The 23288-nt window shown below is 42.1% G+C and overlaps 1 pseudogene across 1 annotated transcript in view; it reads left to right on the plus strand.

Annotated features, from left to right (window-relative positions):
* The first annotated feature begins 2071 nt into the window (after positions 1 to 2071).
* Positions 2072 to 23288, plus strand: part of LOC146581209 (protein NLRC3-like) — a 21804-nt pseudogene continuing 587 nt past the window's right edge. Inside the window, exons 1-7 of the transcript XR_014891339.1 lie at positions 2072 to 2590; positions 4401 to 4477; positions 4594 to 6449; positions 7960 to 8136; positions 9877 to 10053; positions 19787 to 19963; positions 23161 to 23286. The product of XR_014891339.1 is annotated as a protein NLRC3-like (transcript). The remainder of the gene's footprint in view (positions 2591 to 4400; positions 4478 to 4593; positions 6450 to 7959; positions 8137 to 9876; positions 10054 to 19786; positions 19964 to 23160; positions 23287 to 23288) is intronic.

The raw sequence follows: 23288 nt of genomic DNA on the forward strand, positions 1-23288 counted from the left end.
GCTGTGATTGAGCAGCATGTAAATCCAACTATTTTCACGGTTGTTGTGGTCGTGATAATTTTGTGAGGCCACATCGAAAAGGCTCGGATGAGCTTTCCAAAGTTCTACAAGTTGTGCCTCCATCGCTTGTGTCCAGATCACACGCTGCACTACCGTGCTGCTCCGTCTTTTTCACCAACGTTTACGTGTTTGCGTGTGAGCAGTGTGAGCGGCTGTGGCGACACGCTCACGAGCGAGCAATGTTTGTTCCCCTCAGAGAAAGAAAAAAAAAGGCTGCAAAAGTACAGGGAGGAATGGGAAAAGGAAAACACCTGGCTGGAAAAGTGCACGATAACACCTATAAAGCACACTGCACTGTGTGCCGGTGCACTTTTTCCATAGGCAGCTTCTAGTGGTGGGCACATGAAGAACATGAGGGACGTGAAAGCTCGGGGAACCCTTAACCAATTTTTTGTCCACCAGGCCACGGCAGAAACAGATATGGTATGTAAACACTGTCTCTTTTTTTAAACCCTCTGGTTAAGGTTAATATGGGCATGTGCAGTGAATATCAGCGCTATGTGGCCAGAAGTGTGATAATATAATTTATTTTGTGTAATAAACAACTGCAAGGATAGATGATTACAACAAATAGATGACTAATACATAAAAGTAATACATGAATAATGATGATGAGTTATGATGCGTACTCAAGCGGGTTTACAAACGGGAGCAAAAGCTGAAATAATGCCTCTACTGAAGCCAATTGTACTAAATGCACTAAATGTGCACTGTTACAAGAATATTTTTCTTTCTATTGTTTTCTATTAATTTATATAATTTTAAGTTAAGCAGGGCAGAGTTCTTTTAAAGAAAGATTTACTTATATTCTCAAAAGTTAAGCATGACAGGCTTCTGCTTAAGAAAGAGACCTGTTTTACTGTGTTAATGTTGTCATTTTGAGCTAAAAATAAATGGCTAAATGATTTTCATGTGTTCATGTCACAAAGAATATGCATCTGCTTAAATCAAATTCAAGTCAAATGGTTAAAAAATAATTTCACACACAAAAAAAGAGCTAAAAAATGCACCACACTGGGAAGGGTGAAGACAACTGGGTCGCCCGGCCCTGGCCACGAGGTGTCCCTTATTTATTTCTCATGGAGTTGGCAACCCTATGTTTACATGATCGAAATATCTTGAACACAAACACAAACAAACAAAGAGGAAGACCGCACCGGAAGGAAACAACTACAAGTCCCAGCATCCTCTGTGTTTAGGGAGCAGCAGTGAAAGTGAAAGTATTGAGCCTCCGTTCAGAGCAGCAGGAGGAGGAAGGTGGAGGTGAGGCAGGTGAGTGTTAACATGAATATGTTTCTTGTTATGACATAAAATAATTCCACGCTGTTCGTGTCTGTGGGTGAAATGTGAGGCCGGTCGGCTCCTCTGAGCGCTGGTTTCCTGTAAGTAGAGAGGAAGTGAGTTTAGCTGAGCCTCCGTTTAGTGTGAGAGAGCAGGAGGAGAGTGAGAGCTGTGCTGAGGCAGGGTGAGTGTTAACACCGCTCTGACATTACTGTGTCTCTGTGGCGGGAACAACAGGCTCCGTCAGTGGAGGCAAAAATAATCAGACTTTGGTTTTTCAAAGGAAACAACTTTACGTCGGAAGTTCCCGCACGCTCATTGGATAACGATGTGTCAATCTCGAGCTATTAGCCAATGAGCGTGCGGATTCACAGAAAGCCCCGCCTTTATCACGGGACTTTAAAAACTACAATGGCGACAGAAACTCCGTGAGTGGAGTTCAGGGTGACGTTATGAAACTTAGACGTTTGAGCCACTTCCTGCTCTCAGTCCCAGCGTCCTGATCACCGAGGTTTCTGTTGCTCTGATATCTGATATTGATTATATTGGTAAACAGGCTGTAGCATAAACATCAGGTCTGTTCTGAAAACTGTCTTTATTTTTTCAAAGTAAGGGAATATCTGTGGTCTGATACCGCGGGCTCATGGGCTAAGGACTTGGATTCAGTAGTCAAGCGCAGATGATTGTGTTGTTTCTTATAAAGGCTTGTGTGTGTGTGCCTTCCTGTGTGTGTCCTTGTGTCAGTGGAACTGAATCAGTGTGTTAGAGAAAGTGCTCCTCTGCTGTGCCGTCATCGTGTGGATGCTTCTTTTAAAGTTGGAACTCATGTTTTTATGATCTGCTTCATTTCATTGAACCTTTATTTCTAACCATGAAGTCCCTTTGAGGTTACAGCCTCCTGGTTAGGTTTAGGCTGTTATTGTGCTTCAGGCTGAAATATGAGGAGTAAGGAGTGGGGCTGGTTAGCCCTCATGACCCTCACCATAACACATACGTCACAGGACAGTGTTTACCACAGAAACTCCATGAAATGATCAATGAGAACTTTAGAAACCCGTCAGTGTGATGCTTCCAGTACAACAGCACCTCTGAGTGTGTGTGTTTGCCTCTCAGACTAACTCCACCCTGACATCAAGAAGATGGAGGAAGAGGATGGAGCAGGATCTGCAGCATCCAGCTGTTTGTCTGTGAGGAGTGACCGGTCCAAAGACATACCTCTAAACTTCAGTAATGAACCTGCAGCAACAATGTAAGAGAGCTGCTGACTCATTTATTCAGTGTAAATAATGATTTTTGATGCAATGGGAGAAGAAAAATGACAAAAACAGTTTTAAAAATAAGGATTAAAATATTACAAACTATGTTTTTGAGTTTCCTGATGTAGCACAAAAATATATGAACATAACTGTATATAGGACAGATATTTACGGTTCTTTTAGGCAGCACCAAAAAACAAAAAGACTATTTTAAGCTGTCTGAGGTAGTGAGTCAACATGTCACACTGGGTCAAAGGTCAGGGAGTAAAAGTGTGTTTTAAAGGAGGTTTAAAAGCAGCGAGTGAAGGAGCCTGTCGAGGTAAATCGTTCCATAACTGATCAAATTCAGTTGGTGGACCTCTGTGTGAAATCAAGCATCTGGTTCACAGAGAGGATAACCCTCACATGGGCTGTACAACATTATATAGGGAGACAAAAACAGAGATTATCGTAGCCATCGCTCTCTCGCATGGACGTGGCAGTCTTGCTGTCTGCTGCGAATCCTCCCCGTACCTCCGTGACCTCGTCTGGTATCTGCTCCCTCCTCTGTAAGAGACAGTAAAGGAAAACACGTCTCTGCCTAGTCTTGAAAATCTAATCTTATCATCCATTGTTCTTCTAGGGCCTCTTCTTCTTGTGGCCTCAGCTAACTGCTAATATTTAAATGGCTAACATTAACATGTGTGCCAGCCAGGTTCACATTTATGATGAACTATGATTAATTAACTGATGTTGAAACTGGAGCTTTACTGACCTCTGAAATTCCTCCTAAAGTGTTATTCAGTGTTGTGACAGTCAGCTGCTTCAGCTGCTGCTGGGATGGGCTGTGGCAAAGAGAACAGAGAAAATCCAAATCAGAGTTTTTCTCTGAATTAAAAGGAAACAACAATATATTCTACATGGTGAAACTGATGGTTTCTGGTGTTTGGGTCTGTTTTTCTGTATTTATGCAGATAAAGTGTAAACTCAGATGAATTATACCATCAAATGTTAAAGGAAAATATCAGGATGAGTGTCTGTGAGCTGAGAAGGACGTGAAGCGAGCAGTTTATCCCAGAGCTGAAGCTGCTCTGTGTGCAGAGATGAGCTCAGATTCCTGCTGTGATTGATCAACAGTCACAGAAATGTAGACTTGTAGTTATTACTGCAGTATGGTCACAGCAGATACTGATAAACATGTATTATGAGGATGGATGATCAAGTTTCTCACTCTCTCCTTTAAATCTCAGTTTTTTCTTCTTCACAGTTTATCTGTTAATTTATTAATGAATAACACTGAAAGAGTTTCTGTTATATTTCCCCTTGAACGTCAGCTTATTAGGGCGGCATTAGGAAATAGCCCCCCTCCAAAGAATGAATAAATGAATGATGATAATAATAAAATGATTAAAAAGCAGAGCTCAGAGTGGTAGAATGGTCAAACATGGATCCACGGGTGGTTCAACTGCATTTGGTGACGTGACTAAAGCAAATCTTTCAAATAATCCCACCATCAACGGGATGTTGTCTCCTTTACTACGGTTACTTTACTTGGTCACCGTGTGAATTTCTTTGAAATGAACCAAATTCTTTTATTTGTCGGTTGTTGCATATTTAACCTCTACAGTCAGGAAAGGAGGAGATGAGGCCTCAACAATGTTGGGTTGTAGCTGTGCTTCAGGTTAGAGTGAGTGTCCATGGAATAAATGTAAGTCAGTGAACTGGAAACATGACTGTGTTCAAACTTTGTTTTCCTTTTTATAATGAGTCTAATCAAAGGTGGACAGAAGTATCTCCACTGTGACTTTTCTGTGTCACCATCAGAGCTTCTGCACAGTGTGGAGAAAGATCCAGGACCACAGCTGGACTGCAGACAGCCAGTCAGAGCAGCTGTGTACAAAGTAAGACTGAACATCTGTCTGCTGATGGACTCATTTCTGAAAACTGGACTTCTTGTGTTGTTCAGACATTGAAGAGTTTTCTTTCTCTTTAGTCTCATTGTTTTTCTTTCTTTCAGCAGATGTTGGTCTGCAGGAGGTTTTAGATGAACATAAGATCAGTCTGAGGAGGAGATGTGAACGTGTGACTGAAGGAAGTGATGAAACAGGAAGTAGAACCCTCCTCAACAGGATCTACACTGAGCTCTACATCACAGAGGGACAGAGTGAAGAGGTTCATACCCAACATGAGGTGAGGCAGCTGGAGACAGCTTCCAAGATGGACGCCCTCCATGACGCTCCAATCAGGTGCCAGGACATCTTTAAAGCCTTACCTGACCAACAGAGACCCATCAGAGTGGTTCTGACCAACGGCGTGGCTGGTGTTGGAAAAACCTTCTCAGTGCAGAAGTTCACTCTGGACTGGGCAGAGGGCTTGGAGAACCAACATGTCAGTGTGGTGGTTCTGCTTTCATTCAGGGAGCTGAACCTGATCAGAGATGAGCAGTACAGTCTTCTGGAGCTGCTCCATGTTTTCCATCCAACATTACAGAAGGTCACAGCAGAGAAGCTGGCTGTCTCTCAGCTTTTGTTCATCTTTGACGGCTTGGATGAAAGCAGACTTTCATTGGATTTCACCAACAGGAAGCTGCTGTCTGATGTCACACAGAAGTCATCAGTCAGCCAGCTGCTGACAAACCTCATCCAGGGGAATCTGCTTCCCTCGGCTCTCGTCTGGATAACTTCCCGACCCGCAGCAGCCAATCAGATCCCTCCTACATGTGTTGACAGGCTAACAGAAGTACGAGGCTTCACTGACGCCCAGAAGGAGGAGTACTTCAGGAGGAGATTCAGTGATGAAGAGCTGTCCAGCAGAATCATCTCCCACATGAAGACATCCAGGAACCTCCACATCATGTGTAGTATCCCAGTCTTCTGCTGGATCACTGCTACAGTTCTGGAGCACATGTTGACTACAGAGCAGAGAGGAGAGCTGCCCAAGACCCTGACTGACATGTACTCACACTTCCTGCTGGTTCAGACAAAGAGGAAGAAGAACAAGTACCATGAGGGACATGAGACGAGTCCACAGGAGCTGACGGAGGCTGACAGGGAAGTTCTTCTGAAGCTGGGGAGGCTGGCGTTTGAACATCTGGAGAAAGGAAACATCATGTTCTACCAAGAAGACCTGGAGCAGTGTGGTCTGGATGTGACAGAGGCCTCGGTGTACTCAGGAGTTTGTACAGAGATCTTCAAAAGAGAGTGTGTGATCTTCCAGAAACCAGTCTACTGCTTTGTTCATCTGAGCATTCAGGAGTTTCTGGCTGCTGTCTACATGTTCCACTGTCACACCAACAGGAAGACAAAGGTGCTGAAGAACTTTTTGGGAAAAAAATACAACGAGTCCTCTCTGAAGATGTTTCTAAAATCAGAATCTTTCACCAGTCTTTTTGATAACAAAGATCTCCAATCACTTGATGTATTTCTAAGCAGAGCCATGGAGAAATCCCTCCAGAGTAAAAATGGCCACCTGGACCTGTTTGTTCGCTTCCTTCATGGCCTCTGTCTGGAGTCCAACCAGAGACTCTTAGTAGGTCTGCTGGGTCAGACAGAGATCAGTCCAGGAACCATCCAGAGAGTCATCAACAACCTGAAGGAGATGAACAGTGATGAAATCTCTCCTGACAGAAGCATCAACATCTTCCACTGTCTGATGGAGATGAACGACCTCTCAGTACATCAGGGAGATCCAAGAGTTCCTGAAGTCAGAGAACAGATCAAAGAAGGAACTCTCTGAGATCCAGTGCTCAGCTCTGGCCTTCATGCTGCAGATGTCAGAGGAGGTTCTGGATGAGTTGGACCTGCAGAAGTACAAAACATCAGAGCAGGGACAACAGAGACTGATTCCAGCTGTGAGGAACTGCAGAAAGGCTGGGTGAGTCCAGATGTGATCATTAACATCATTGATCAGTGTAGGTTAGTAGTTTAATGTTGAAAATAAAATCAGATTGTAACCACAAAGTGTTTGTGTCCGTACGCTGCAACCTTCCACACCATTCCTTTATTGTACAGACTCAGCAGGAGCTCCATGGATCCCAAATCCAAGAGTGGAGAACAGATTTGAAGTGTGTCACATCCATGCAGTCACAGCTGTTTCCACCATGTTTCCACTGATATTAATCCTGTTCAATGACACGTTTCATATCAGTGAATATGTTCTTTAGGACGTCCACTGACATGTTTAAGTGTCCTGCTGGAAATCACTCAAATCATCCATGAAATCCATGAAAAATTCTTTTAGTGTTTCTAACTTCACCCTCTGTCCTCTCTCTCTCTCCATCCTCCTCACTGCTTCTTTCACTGATAATCACACAAACATCGTATTCAGCTACAAAATAACACAATAATATCATCTGATGATCATTATTATAAGAGCAGGATCCATATTTGATATCAGAGTAACACACTGCTTGGTTATGTGCAGTCATCATCAGTGACTGTGGGTCAAACAGAAGCTCTCTGATTGGTTGCTGACCTTGGTCACCTGTCCACTCTCACCTGTTTGTGTTTGCTCTCTCTTTGCTGTCTCCATCCTCTCTCTCCTTTCTCTCCCTCTCTGTCTTTGTACGTCACTCAGGTCCAATGGAAACAGTGACATTTACAAACCAATCAAAGACAAACTGATCCATGTCAGGTTATAACAATATTCAAAGTGAATACAGGCTGCTGCTGGACACAGACAGGTAACATCATTTTGACTTGCTGTCACCTGGATCTGGACTCATAAACACTGAAGCCCTGAACAGGAATACAAATCATTTTCTGCCAACTAGCGACACACCAGCAGATAATGGCTCAGAAAGCTAAAATGAGCCAATCATTTCTGTGTTTAGTTCCCCTGAAATCAGATGTGATATCAGCAGCTCTGAGTTCATTCATCATTATTGTCCAGTGATGAGATTTCTGCTCCGTTTGGTAACAGTCAGCAGGTTTTTCCTGCGTGTGGACGTGAACAGTCGTACCTGACAGCAGGTAGCAAACAGAGATCATCTTTCCAGCTGGAACTCTTCACTGAGCTGAACTCATTCAAAATGTTCTGGAGTCAAAACAGGAAACCGTCCAAATGTGTGTCTTCACTCTGACTCTGGATCAGATCTCAGTGACAGACTGTGGACATTATGGAAGCCTAAATGTGACACCATCTTCCTCCTTCATCTGCAGATTAAAGCCAAACAAAGATTCTCGTTAAAAGTCTGCAGGTCTGAGAGAGACTCAATCGTTGTGTCATGTCAAACACAGTAAGAGGAGCTGAAGCACAGATGTGAAGAGCAGATTCATCAGATTATGACCTCACTCTGTTTTGTCTTCATATACATTCAGTCTCTGTTTATAATGCAGATTTTCTGCTTTTATAATAACACATTTTATATTTTCTATCATCACAGACTGACTCACTGTGGACTCTCAGAGACTCACTGTGAAGTTGTGGCCTCAGCTCTGAAGTCCAACCCCTCCCATCTGACACAGCTGGACATGAGTGGAAACTACAACCTGCAGGATTCAGCAGTGAAGCTTCTGTGTGCTGGACTGGAGAGTCCAAACTGTCGACTGGAGACTCTGAGGTGAGTTCACTGACTGCGGCTGTTGTTGTTTTTCTATATTTCAGGTCTTTGATGTTTGAAACTTTCTTTAGTTCCTAAATGTTCAGGATGTGTCTGAAGACAAATGTGAAGAAGTTTGAGTGCTTTCAGAAATGTTGTCTTTCCAAACGACTGAACAACAGTTTTTCCTTTTGGCTCCAAACAGAAGTGACAGACTTGAGCAGGGTTCATTTAAAGGCTGACAGAAGTGGAGTGGTGACGGGGAGATGTTTGACAGGACAGTGTTTCAGCCTCCACAGGTTCATGTTGTGCTCCATCAGTCAGTGAAGATGAAGTCAGTGCTGATGAGGCTGTAGAGTGTGTGAGGGATGTGAATGAGGATGATGAAGATCTGATGATAGCAGATAAAAACAGGCTGCAGAGACTTTGAGCCATACAGGGCACACAGTGTGTGTACAGAACAGCTGAAATCATTATGGAGGCCTCACTGGAATATGGAAGCATCACAGTACAGCTTCAGTGAAGCTTTAAAGTCTCTGATATGAGATGAGAAATGAAGCAGCCAGAGCTTTTTCATGAGTGGAAATCCACTGTGACTGTGAAATGCTGCTACAGCCTCCAGATTAGCCAGCAGCTCATCCTGCTCAACATTTCCTCACCAACTTTAATGGAAGTGTGATGTTTTCAGCTGGAGTGATGGTCAGGGTGGCCTCCCTCTCCTCTTCTTCTCCTCTTCCTCTTTCATTTGTAAAGCCACTTCTGCTGCTTTCATTCATTTGGAAGTCCTGTAGCTGAGTTTGGGAGAGACTAACAGCCTCGGCAGCAGAGGGGAGAAAGGCTGTAACACCACCACTTTACTCTGTTCTACCTGTCACATCATTTTATCAGGAAACAAATATGCTCATGTTTTTACTATGTTTGTCTTGAAGATGTAAGAAGATCACATGGTGCTTTTTATTATTGTGTTGGTTTGTTTGCTGTCTCTTGGATGGAGCCCAGCTGTGCGTGGCCCCTGGGCCTGTGGTCAGAGTGTGTGCTGGATAATCCGGCCCAGGATGAGGCCAAACTGACATGGGATGAAATGTCTGTCACATAATTGAGCTTAGTGTAGTTTCATTTCTGCACAATTTAAAAACAACCAAAACTTTGTTCTGTCTTTTCTATGTTATACTGTAGACTTTCTTTGATACTGTGTCCAAAAGGAGCAGCTTTTACTTTGAAGGGGAGGCGTCTCTGTTTCCTCTTCAGGTTGGATGATGGAAGCAAATGAGTGTGTGATGTTCTTTCAGTGTTGCACTTTGTAGACGCTCCCTGAGCACTGGTCTCACAGCCAGCTGCACATAGAGACCAGTGTTGTTAGTCCAGGTCAGAAGATGACTTGTTGGAATGAAAATGAGCTTGTAGTTTGTCTGCTTTAATAATGTGACTGGAAAAAGGTGTTGGACTTCAAATATGTCCATTTCTTTCACACTTCACCTTTAAAAGTGAAGCCTTGTGGTTCCTGGAAGGAAAAACACGACTTTTTCAAGTCTTTGTCCTGTTTTTATGAGAAATGTACGACTTTAATGTGAAACATTCAGAGTTTTTTCTCTTGTTGTGTTTGTTTGAAGCTGCTTCCTGTTGGCTTCAGCTGTTTGGAGTTTCCATTTTCTAAACTTCTACATTCTGAACCTTCTTCAGCTCTGAACAGATGATGAAACACTGAATGATTTCAAGCTCACACTTTGTCTAATAAACTTACATCTTTCATTCTTTATACAGATTGATGGACTGTGGTTTGTCAGAGATCAGCTGTGATTATCTGGCAGCAGCACTGAAGTCCAACCCCTCCCATCTGAGACAGCTGGAGCTGAGCTGGAACAACAAGCTGCAGGATTCAGGAGTGAAGCATCTGTGTGGTTTCCTGGAGAGTCCAGGATGTGGACTTGAAACTCTGAGGTCAGTCAGCATGTTTTAGTTGTGCTGAGATGAATATGATGTGAAAGTTGTGCTGACACTAAACTGCAGACATCAGGCTGATATTATACTGATCCACACTGAGGATCTTCATGGTAAAGTCTGTTTTCTTCTTCTCTGGTTTAGTCCATTGACTGCAGCAGAACAATGTTCACATTTCAAACCTTCAAAGAAGAAGAAAAATCCTCCACTGGATAATTCACTGTGAAACTCTCCAACTCTTCATTCCACCTTAAAGTCTGTCTGACACTGAAATCCAAAGCAAAATGTGCGTTTGCTTTACAGACAGCAGTCCAACACAAACATACACATATCATCCAAAACACAGTCCAACATCCAAATCTCCTCCACTGCCAGCATGAATGATGGGAAAGAGAAGGAGGAACACTCTGACATTCAGGTTAGAATGAGTTTCATGAAGCAGACTGTGAAGATCAAAGCTGCATTAGAAAGCTTACATGAATGAATGAGTGGACAGAAGTGGACAGAGATCATCTGAAGCACTTCAAAGGCTTTAAATCAGCACATTTCTCTTTATTCTTTATCAACTCTGTTAGTTTCTCTCAGTTTTCTGTGGAATGAAGCTAACAGCAGGCTAATAAGATGCTGACCAATAGGTTTCTATTAAAGGTTGTAATTTGTATATGAAAAAGTGCTTTGGCTCAGCAGGGATCAGCTTACAGGTAGAATACAGCTGCTGGATGGGATTAGCATGTCATAGCTATCTACCAAACTGCTAACTGGGGGATTTCAGGCCATCTATGGATCATTTTTGCTAACTGTTTATTCAGCTTAGGCTCACAGGGCTGCAGCCTGTGCCCTAGCTGTCATAGGGCAAGAGGCGTGGTCCACCTGCACAGGTGAGCAGTCCATCACAGGGCCAACAGAGAGAGACAGAGAAGCACTCTCTCACAGCCACACCTACAGCCAATTTAGAAGCACCAATGAACCTAAGCAGCATTTCATTGGACTGTGGGAGAACATCCAACCTCCACAGAAAGGCCAACAAGCTTCAACCTACAACCTTCTTGCTTTAAGGCACTAGTGCGAACCACTTTTCCCCATTTCAGCCCAAATCCTGCATCTTCCTGTTTCTGACTCCAGGCCAGCTCCACTAACACTTTCTCATCAGACACTGCCACCTAGTGGAGGAAGTCTTAGTCCCATTTGAAGCTTCAGATTACAGTTAGTTCCTTTACAAAGAGGTGGAGGTGGTGGGGCCACAGCACCATCATCACTGAGTGCCATAGGACACTTAACCTTTGTTTCCATATGCTGGGAACTTCCTGTTGTTCCAAGGAGAACTGGAAAATGTGTGAAGATCTCCCAGTCAGTTCCTCACAGCACACTTCAATCATTTCCCTCCCACAGCATCAGGACCAGGGCTTTTTCTCTCTTTGGTCCCACTAAGAGATTTCCACACAAACACCTCATCAGTGGGACTCTCAGAGCTACCAGCCCTTTGCTACAATCACAAAGCTCTTCATTGAAATCAATGATATCAAAGCTGGAATCAAATGAGTCCAAGTCTTCTGCTGATTCAGCATCACATTCATCTTTGCTCCTTGTCCTGCATCCCCACCATGGACTTCATTCCTTTCCAAGCCAGCCTTGAGTGTCCTTTATTCAGCTCATCCTCTGCTTTACTTTTACACCTGATTTTAGCTGCTTTATCTCTCTTTCAACAAGTTTCTGTGCCTCAATCTTTTTCTTCTCTCCCTCATAACAAGACAGCTTCTTCTGCCTGAGAACATGTTGGAGTGATTTACTAATCCAGGGCTGCTTATTGGGGAAAATACTTCCTGTTTTCAAAGTAATCCCCATTTTTCCCAGAAAGAAATGCAAGTAGAAATCGATGATCTAAGTGAGAACATGAGCCTTTAACAATAGCAGCAAAATATCTCTCCAATCTCAATACTCCCTCTCTCGACCTCTGGAACACCAGAGGTCACAATACATTGTGTTGGGTCACTCCTCGGCCCACTCAGCTGCTTCCATGTCCATCCATGGCATCATGGACATCGGGGTCACCACTCCCGCTCTGACCCTCTCTAGCCGTCCTCTGGCTCAGCAAATCAGACAACCTCATGTCATCTAAGTGGTCCAGTAATAAACACCAGCTCCCCCTCGAGAACACTCCATGCGTAAGATTAGGTTTTTCTGCGTCCCTCTCTTGTGGTCCATCATGCCTCGGGCCTCCAGGATCCTCACCCCCCTGTGGTCGCCGAGATCTTGTGTAAAGCAAACCAAACACCTTTTCCTGCACCTCCCTAACTTATCATCTTTGGGACTCTTTAATCAAAAGCCTGATCCTAATTATCTTCTTGACTTATTGACTTGTATTTATATATATTCTTCAACGTTACTCATCATTTTAAAACTCTTAAAACGCTGCTTTCACGTCCCTGCATGCGTTTCCTGTCGCTTGCCTTATCTAATCATCAACATCCTGTACACAGAACTCTCGCTGCTGCAAGGCCTCCACTCTGACCTAGAATCTCCTTTCACAAGAAAATCATTATAAGCGCCTATTCTACTAAAAGATCCAAAAAAACAACCACTTTAATCAATTAAGTTTAAACATATAAGCAATTACTCCTGCATACATTTTATCACAGCTAAACGCTGCCTTGAAACAACTCCTGTGTGTTAACACTAACTTCATTTTAAAACCTCACATTTCCTATGTTATAGCCTGTTTTTGGTACAGCCTTTTTATTTCATCTTGCTCCTTTGATGTAACAATACCTTCTCATTCTAGTTTATCAGACTTAACCAAAATATATGCTTTCCTTCCTTTGGTCCTTCTCTAAAGCAAGAAACTCCTATTCAGTTCCTCTTTTCTGTCACTTGTTACAGGGCCAGCTCAAGTTCAGTTAAACGCTAAATTAATTTGAGGCCTTTTGCCTGGAATCAATACTGTCATGTGTGTTTATGGACTCTGTGTCTGTAAGCGTGTGCAATCCTTCAATAACTCATATCATCCTCACAGTAGATTGGCTAATCATAGCGCTAGCCAAAGGCTCGTGACCCACAAGAGACGAATTGAGCCACAACTCCCTTAAAGGCACAAAATGCAATATGTATAAAAAGTCATTTCTACGTATAAGCTCTCCCCTTTATCCTAAAAATAAATCTATGTAATATCTGTATGTGTGTCTTCTATTCATTAATGTAATTGTCAGTTATTTTCTCTCTTTATTTTACCTTCTTTTTGTTTACCTCTTTGTTTGTGACGTGGACATCCCTAAACCATCCTGAGTTCCGGCTTCAATTTCAACCCAATTGTACCCTCTATTCTCGCAGTCGAACTCGTCTGGGCTTCACCTTCCCACTGGCCCCTGTGCCCTTCTCTTAGTGTCCTTTGTTGTCTTGTGATCCCCAGCAAACACAGTCTGTTTCTTCTCTGTTTCTTTTCCGTTGCTCTTTTCAGTATTTTCCTTTTAGATTAAATCCCAGCCTGGCAAAATATCCCATTCAGTGTCTTTAAACAGTTATGTCACACTGTTCTTACCAGCCTGCAGTTCACCGTGCATTTTCCATCACGTGCTTTTCTTCCATGCTGCTGCTGGTATCGTCAGTGTAGTTTCAGTTGCACTGTCTTTTGCCTGCTGTTAATTCTTGAAGTCCACGATGTTCTGTCGGTCTTCATCAGGAGATTAACTGTCCTATGAGCTTCTTCTCAGGATCGGGACAAGTGGGAGGTCAAGCTGTAAAATTTTAAGCCAAAATCTGGCCTGTTTTCCTCCCAATTCTGTTAATCAATGGTTTTGTACTCAAGATTCTAGGTTGAAAGAAGTCCACCTGTATTGACACACTAAAGCATACAATTAATATCCTTTTCATTTCTTTTCTTAAAACCTCCATTTGCTTCATCTGCCTGGAGTTTAACTCGTATGTTTCTCTCTCTGTGTGCTCACTTGTCACAGTCAGTTCCTTTTATGGGCATGCAAAGTTCCTGTCACACACACCATTTCCTGTCAACCTTGCAGCTGCTCAGAACCATATTTTCTGTTTCTATCTCTCCTGTTTTGTTTTTTTTACAGGCTAATAAAACTCTTGTTTTACTAAGTCTTGATCTAAAACAATTCACCCTTATTTCATGCACACACTTCTAAATATACTAAATTCTTTGCGTTTGTCAGATCGTCTCACACACACACCGCCTTTTCTCTCACACTTCCACTTCTGCACTCACTCTACTATCAACTTTCATAGTGTTATTATTATTTATTATTTTGTACAAATCACACCCAATCACTCAAAACCTGCTACTCACAGCATTCACACACTTAAACTGTGACAAGAGTTGAGGAATATACTCACAACACGCTTTCCTAAGAGTATTTCAGACATGCCTTTCATAATCAGAAAGAGCAAGTCAAAGAAAACAATTGAAACCTCTATTAATTCTCACAGCACACACATAGAATAGAAAAAATAAAACACACCAGCATTTATTGCTGATGAGAGGTTACTCCTAAAAGTAATATGTTAGTCTTAAATATATACAGTGCACTCACTATATTTATATATCAAAACTCAGTCAATTACTATACATCCACTACGGCAACTCAAAACTTTATTTATAGCCCTCTAATGAACATAAATGGCGTCTTAAACACACACTCAACAATGTTTGCAGCAGTATTTGTAAAACCAACTGTGGTTTAAACAGTTCACTGCTGACTAATTTGCATTTTCACACTCACACACACACAGTCTAAAAATAGCTCCAGCACTGCCTCAGACTCCTTTCACACAGAGATCTCTTATTTTATATTACAAAGACGTCTTATATTTACAACCACTGTCACATCTGTCAGCTTTAGCGCCTAAACAATTTCGACAAATTTAAGTTAACGGTCCAACCGATAAAGTCCAACTTTTTTGTGATCAATTAACCAGTATCTGTCCAACAGTTTCTGGCCTCATCTCTAAAATCCCTAACTCAATTTAAAAGCGTCAACCAACCCAAACTTTGCCTGAAGCTCTATTTTTGGCATTTCACAGCCAAGGCTTACCCCGAAGTTTTAAGTTAAAGTTACACGCCCGAAGTCCAACTTCTGCTGGCCAAAAAAGCGCAGACTACCGTTCCAAACGGTAAGGAGACTCTAACTCCTAGTTATTCTGGAGTGCCCCAAGCTCCACAGTGACCAACTGACTATCCCTCTTTGAGGACAATGCCTAAGCGTCCTTGGCATTGGCAAGCGTTACCTCTGAGCACTGCGCTTCCTATCAGTCCAACTGACGTTCTTGAATAATTTATAATACTTTGGAACAACAGTAAAACAGCCAAAAAAGTGTAAGACTGAAGCAGGTCCAACCTTATAACCAATACGGGCTCCACCCCAAACAATAACCAAATTCCCTAATATACTAAAATCACTCAGCAGTCCAACTGCTTTCCACGGTCCAACCGTATTAAATCCTTTAGCGGTCCAACCGCATTCAATCATTTTTAGCAGTCCAACTGCATTAAATCCTCAGTACTGTCATGAGATTCTCATCAAAATCAAAGCAGACATTCCCCAGTAATTTCAGTGAGTAGACTTTAATTTGTAATGTCCAATTTGGCACACTTTGGAAATAATTCAACAGGTAGTGCCTTACCTTTGGATAAGCGGCTTAGAACAACAATGAGAAAAAGAGAGCTGATTATTAGCTCATCAAAACACAAAACAAAATCACAATGAATTATCGGTTAATTTCATTTAAAATAATTCATTAAGTATTTATGTACAATTCAAATTAGTTAATTACATATTTTGTTGGTTTGTTTTCTATTTTAATTATTTTACTGACACATTTAATGAATTATTTAATGATGTATTTATTTAATTCACGTTGCTACTCCTGGCCCTGCATCGCTGTTCATAAATACATTTTATTTGTCAGCTTCACCCATCAAAGTCAGGGGGCGTGGTTAATGCTGATCAAGTCAACACCATTGCTTTGGTCTGGTGGGCATTCTTTTAGTGGGCTTTTCTCAATACTAAGTAGGCCTACACACCAGGGTTTGGACATGTGTGGACCCAAACTATACTTTTACCCTTTTTTGTGTGTCACCAAATACACTTTAATATTTTCTAGACAAGAATGTAGTGGCATAATCTTTAACCTCTTTTGGCTCCAAACAGAAGTGACAGACTTGAGCAGGGTTCATTTAAAGGCTGACAGAAGTGGAGTGGTGACGGGGAGATGTTTGACAGGACAGTGTTTCAGCCTCCACAGGTTCATGTTGTGCTCCATCAGTCAGTGAAGATGAAGTCAGTGCTGATGAGGCTGTAGAGTGTGTGAGGGATGTGAATGAGGATGATGAAGATCTGATGATAGCAGATAAAAACAGGCTGCAGAGACTTTGAGCCATACAGGGCACACAGTGTGTGTACAGAACAGCTGAAATCATTATGGAGGCCTCACTGGAATATGGAAGCATCACAGTACAGCTTCAGTGAAGCTTTAAAGTCTCTGATATGAGATGAGAAATGAAGCAGCCAGAGCTTTTTCATGAGTGGAAACCCACTGTGACTGTGAGCTGCTGCTACAGCCTCCAGATTAGCCAGCAGCTCATCCTGCTCAACATTTTCTCACCAACTTTAATGGAAGTGTGATGTTTTCAGCTGGAGTGATGGTCAGGGTGGCCTCCCTCTCCTCTTCTTCTCCTCTTCCTCTTTCATTTGTAAAGCCACTTCTGCTGCTTTCATTCATTTGGAAGTCTGTAGCTGAGTTTGGGAGAGACTAACAGCCTCGGCAGCAGAGGGGAGAAAGGCTGTAACACCACCACTTTACTCTGTTCTACCTGTCACATCATTTTATCAGGAAACAAATATGCTCATGTTTTTCCTATGTTTGTCTTGAAGATGTAAGAAGATCACATGGTGCTTTTTATTATTGTGTTGTTGTTTCCTGTCTCTTGGATGGAGCCCAGCTGTGCGTGGCCCCTGGGCCTGTGGTCAGAGTGTGTGCTGGATAATCCGGCCCAGGATGAGGCCAAACTGACATGGGATGAAATGTCTGTCACATAATTGATCTTAGTGTAGTTTCATTTCTGCACAATTTAAAAACAACCAAAACTTTGTTCTGTCTTTTCTATGTTATACTGTAGACTTTCTTTGATACTGTGTCCAAAAGGAGCAGCTTTTACTTTGAAGGGGAGGCGTCTCTGTTTCCTCTTCAGGTTGGATGATGGAAGCAAATTAGTAGCTGTGTCCCAAAACGTCGGCTGCATCCTCCAGAGGCCGCATTTGAAGGCCGATTACGTCACAGCCAGGCGATGAAGGCTGTCCGTATTTGTCGACTCCTTCAAATGTGCCCGACAAATGCGTCCTTCATTTCCCCGAATTTGAAGGATTCGTCGCGTGTGTCCTTCGTGGCCCACCATATCCCAGAATTCATAGCGCGGCCTAGCCAAATTTCAGCTGCCAACAATGGCGGCTAGGGCTGCTCGATTATGGCAAAAATGATAATCACGATTATTTTCACTGAAATTGAGATCACGATTATTTGACGATATTTATTTAACCCTTTAAGACCTACTATAGAACCAAGTCCACCAGAGCTTATATTATTTTTTTACATGCTGTAGTGCCATTTGTGGGAGCATTTCAAGTTGCATATACATCAATACAACTGTTATAGCCCATATTTTAATAATATGTATGCATTAAGTCCATAGTAATTACATAAATTGCAAAAAGTGCAATAAACTACAAAAAAAATTGAAAATCGCTTTTGTTTTGTTTACATATATTTCTACTTGGAGAAATTTAAGAGGTTTATCCCTCAAAACTTTAATACAATAAAGTTGTAAAAAATAGTTTACAACAACAGGAAATTTATTTTGAGTGTCTTCATAGTTTTATTTTGGAGAGGAAAAACAAAAAACAATCCTATAATGCAAATTTGCAAAGAAAACAGCATGTGCATCATTTCACTGTGGGAAGTGTTACGAACAGCTGATCGGATCGGCAAAGCGTGTTTCTGGAATATTATGTTTTTGTTCCTGCAAGCGCTTTTTATGCAATTTTTGCAAAGCTATATGTGGAACGAAACCGTGACCGAGGACAAGCTGATGGCATCAGATGTAAGTACAACTCCTCCGGTTTCATATGCAAAACAAATTATTGCGCTAGCTTACACGGTTCAGGTTCTACAGGGATTTAACAATAGTTATGCAAAACGGAGCGTGCTGCTCTGACCGGCTTTAAAGGGTTAACAATGACTTTTAAAAAAATAATATAAAATAGTGTGCAACACCACTGTTTTTTTTTTTTTTTTAAACTCTCTTTTCAACCAACGGCAGTCACTCTCCAAATAACTTCTGCTTAGCTTTCCGAGCTTCCCTCGGGTCCTCTTAATCAGCGGTCTCCAACCTTTTTTGCGCCACGGACCGGTTTATGCCCGACAATATTTTCACGGACCGGCCTTTAAGGTGTCGCGGATAAATGAGGGAGGGGCTAATAATCGGCTCAGTCATTTTTAATGATCGTTGAAAGCCCAGATCGTAATCGTGATTAAAATTCGATTAATTGAGAAGCCCTAATGGCGGCAGCTACTAAGTTTTCAAATTACTCTTATTAATCTTTCTGGGTCACAAAATAAACTTAACATATTTTCAGGCGAGAAAGTAGCTGTGTAAACTTCAAATATCTGCTTGGTTTATCAAGACATCGCATATTTGCAAAAGTGTGCCGACGTTTTCGGAGACGTCTGTTCCCCACCCGCTCGCTAGCAAGCCGGGGGGTTCAATGGTCACTCCAGCCGGCGAGAGCAGCGGACGCCCGGCTTCATCGTTTTCAGACCCCGCTCTTTGGCTACTCAGGTGAAACACGATATATAAGTCACTCGGATAACTTAAAAATGTAATTGTTTGCCTTTTTTCTGTGTTTTATTTGTTCCGGAGTAAATCGGTTTGGCTGAGATCAAAGTTCCTCCGGGATTTTCACACAGCTGAATAAACGTTAAACAGGAAACTGATTAAACAGAAGTGTGAGACGGTCGAGAATTTACGCCAGTGTCCTGTTATATTTTAGATAGCAAGGAGCAGACGGCCGAGTTTATTAAACTCCACCAACACAGCGGTGACGCAAATCTGAAGGCTAGACCGTCCCATTTCACAGCCTCGCACTTCCAGCCTTTTCGATCTTTGAAGGACCCGGCCCACGTAGACCGCGAATACCGGGTCCTCCGAAGGATGCAGCCGACGTTTTGGGACACAGCTAGTGTGCGATGTTCTTTCAGTGTTGCACTTTGTAGACGCTCCCTGAGCACTGGTCTCACAGCCAGCTGCACATAGAGACCAGTGTTGTTAGTCCAGGTCAGAAGATGACTTGTTGGAATGAAAATGAGCTTGTAGTTTGTCTGCTTTAATAATGTGACTGGAAAAAGGTGTTGGACTTCAAATATGTCCATTTCTTTCACACTTCACCTTTAAAAGTGAAGCCTTGTGGTTCCTGGAAGGAAAAACACGACTTTTTCAAGTCTTTGTCCTGTTTTTATGATAAATGTACGACTTTAATGTGAAATATTCAGAGTTTTTTCTCTTGTTGTGTTTGTTTGAAGCTGCTTCCTGTTGGCTTCAGCTGTTTGGAGTTTCCATTTTCTAAACTTCTACATTCTGAACCTTCTTCAGCTCTGAACAGATGATGAAACACTGAATGATTTCAAGCTCACACTTTGTCTAATAAACTTACATCTTTCATTCTTTATACAGATTGAGGAGCTGTGGTTTGTCAGAGATCAGCTGTGATTATCTGGCAGCAGCACTGAAGTCCAACCCCTCCCATCTGAGACAGCTGGAGCTGAGCTGGAACTACAACCTGCAGGATTCAGGAGTGAAGCATCTGTGTGGTTTCCTGGAGAGTCCAGGATGTGGACTTGAAACTCTGAGGTCAGTCAGCATGTTTTAGTTGTGCTGAGATGAATATGATGTGAAAGTTGTGCTGACACTAAACTGCAGACATCAGGCTGATATTATACTGATCCACACTGAGGATCTTCATGGTAAAGTCTGTTTTCTTCTTCTCTGGTTTAGTCCATTGACTGCAGCAGAACAATGTTCACATTTCAAACAGTGAGACTCAACGTATGGCCCGCGGCCCACACGCGGCCTGCCCACCTTTCCTGATTCAGAGAGAGGGGACCCTGATTAACTGTGTAGTGTTCTTCCTCACAGTTCTAAGTATCAGACACAACAATGAATAATCCACAGCTGACTGTCTTTAGCAGGTCAAAGGTCACGGCACACAGCAGACAGTGGGAAATATTATAACTCTGATCATTTATCAGCACATATCCATATGTATAAAAACAAAGCTGACACTGTGAGACTTGATCAGAGGTGTGATCATCACAGCAGAGGCCTTTGTGTCAAAGTCACTGAGGATCAAACAGAAACACATGAAGCAGATTTTCCTGTTCTGGCTTTTTATAGCAGATAACCTTCAAAATATTCTGCAGTCCATCAAAAACTGAAGCAAACCATGAATCAACATGTGAACATGAGCTGATGCTGCTGAAGTGAAGCAAAGTTACAGAGGTTTGATTACAGACACAGCTGAGAGTTTGTAATCTGTCATCATTTTAAAAGGTTTACATTTCTTCAGTATATCCACATTTGCAGCTGGTACCTCAACCTCCACTTGTCCAACACAACTGCTGTCCACTGCCTCCATGACATTGTGATTTTGCTGTTGGTCTTCTGTCAGATCTTCATCAATCACTTCTGCACGGGGCACACCTTCAGACTCTGCAGCTGCATAACGAAAGCCTGTAAGATAAAATTAGACATAAGGTAAATGTACACCAATATTCCAATGACAGGTGTGTGATTCATCTGGAAGTTATGTGCGGATTAGTGTACAGTGATAGCAATTTAGTATGTTTTTAGAGGGGGGGGGGGGGGGTTGTTTACCTCCGATGGGTGCTCTTTTTCGCTTCCGTTGCGTACGCCTTGAGTGCCGGTCCGAGTCTGATACAGGTATGTCGTCATGCCCCATGTGCAGTGTTGGTTCCCAGTCTGGATTTGTTACATCCATTTCATATGCTGGTTTGCCTGCAATAATGCCAAATCATAAGCTACTCAGTCGACATGATGTGGTTCTGCAGCATCACACATTAGCATGTTTTATCTCATTATCTATGACCTCAGCACGTTGAAAATAACACTAAAAGCCTTTCAAGAGTGATATGAATTAATTTAGAACTCACCGGAAAGAAAATGCCGTGAGCAAACCAACAAAAAGCTGGGGATTGCAGAGAACTCGATATCCGCTCGTCTCACCGCTGCAATCCAAGCCTGACGTCTTTGTTTAGTAATATCGGATACATGGGATCCCTCACGTTGCCTCCAGGATGGAAAACGATGAAAAGAGAGCCCGTTATCCAGCTTCTTGCCTTCACGATCGTGTGATCTAACGTTGCAACCGACAACACAACACGTACGATCCATAGCTGAAATGGTATCCTTTGGCTGGCCTACTGTCATGGCGGAAGGGGGCATGGCCCATCTCCCGTGACATCACGCTCCAAAGCCCTATAGGTGGGAAAATGTACCATGTCGACCAATCAAAAATGATATGGAAACATGACATTTGGTTGTTTAGCAAAAGGGGGAAGTTTTAGGAGTGACCGGCAAGAGAGAGCGAGTGAGCGAAAGAGAGAGAGAGTTTTGATACGTGAGAGATTTGTGACGTTTACCGTGTTTGGTCTCAAGTTAGTTTGTTGTCTTGTGTATTTAGTGTGTAGCTGTTGTTTTGTTTTGTGTGTCAGTTCTACTAGTGATCGTCACAGTTGCTGCCTTAAAGCCAACAAAGGCAGATTGCAGTGTAAACGCTGAGTGACACACCTGCTGTCAGACCTGCAGGTTTATCCCTGTGCTGTTCTCATATGTGTTAGAGTGACACAAACTATTGTTTGACACCTGATTGTTCTGTAAATAGTTTGAAATGATTATATGAAAAACGTCTGAGCCTTGGCTGCATTTTTTGGTAAATAGTACCATATAACTTTGTTGTTTGCAAAACGTGTGCGTATTTTTAAAAATGTACAATCTCTATTTGCATTTCAAGTTATGAAGATGATTCGTTAAACATGTGTGTGGTTTTTACAGTCAAAATATCACTTTCTACGTGTATTTTAAATTTTGTCTGAATTTAGATAAATTGTGCTGATACAGTTGGTCAAAATGAGAAAATAACAGATTGGCAAGATAAACTGTTTTTAAAGGTAAAATATAGAGGCCACATCAAAAGTAGTCAAGAAGGGTTAAAGGCTAAAAGCAAAGTTGTCACCAAGTACTGTTTATATTTGTGTGTATTGCTGCAGCTTTTTTGAGTATTAATTTGGTGCCTTTGTGTGAAATAATGGTATTGTGAGTGATCCATATAGTCACAAAGAATAGCCACTTGTTTCTGTGCTACCAAAGTTCCCCGGCTTTCATTCAAAATGTGTTTATCGTCAGCACCTGCACATTAAACTACTTAAACATTATAAATGTCTTCAAGCTCACACTGAGGCCTGTGGGGTACTATCAGCCACTGAGACAGTACACACATTTATATGTGTTTGTATATGAATATTTCATACTTTAAGACTGCCTGTTTATTTAAGGGAGATGAACAAAATACATTGGAATTGTACAAAATAATATCATGGATGATAAATTAAATAGATTTTAAGTAGATGCTTGTGCATTCTTAAAGTCTTATATGTTGAACTGAACTATGTGATCTGTTCAAAGCCTTAATCTTAATTTGAAGTGAAATGTGCATTTTGAGTTTATACACTATGTATATAAGGCGACCGTTTCCTTTTGCAGTATTTTTGTGTGGTGTACTTTTCTATGTCTTAACAAAAGGGGAACAAAGGTGTTTAAGTTCACCTAGGATGATGTGTTTTAATTTTCACATGGTCTTGCTTGAATTTGACCCTGACAAAGGCGTATGAACTCTGTCAGCTGTTTGGAGTTTCCATTTTCTAAACTTCTACATTCTGAACCTTCTTCAGCTCTGAACAGATGATGAAACACTGAATGATTTCAAGCTCACACTTTGTCTAATAAACTTACATCTTTCATTCTTTATACAGATTGAGGGGCTGTGGTTTGTCAGAGATCAGCTGTGATTATCTGGCAGCAGCACTGAAGTCCAACCCCTCCCATCTGAGAGAGCTGGACCTGAGCTCCAACAACAAGCTGCAGGATTCAGGAGTGAAGC

The sequence above is a fragment of the Mchenga conophoros genome, linkage group LG3 (assembly GCF_057382185.1).
Source record: "Mchenga conophoros isolate Kocher_MC1m ecotype Shallow Benthic linkage group LG3, M_conophoros_male_GT1.1, whole genome shotgun sequence".
Taxonomy (NCBI): Eukaryota; Metazoa; Chordata; class Actinopteri; order Cichliformes; family Cichlidae; genus Mchenga; species Mchenga conophoros.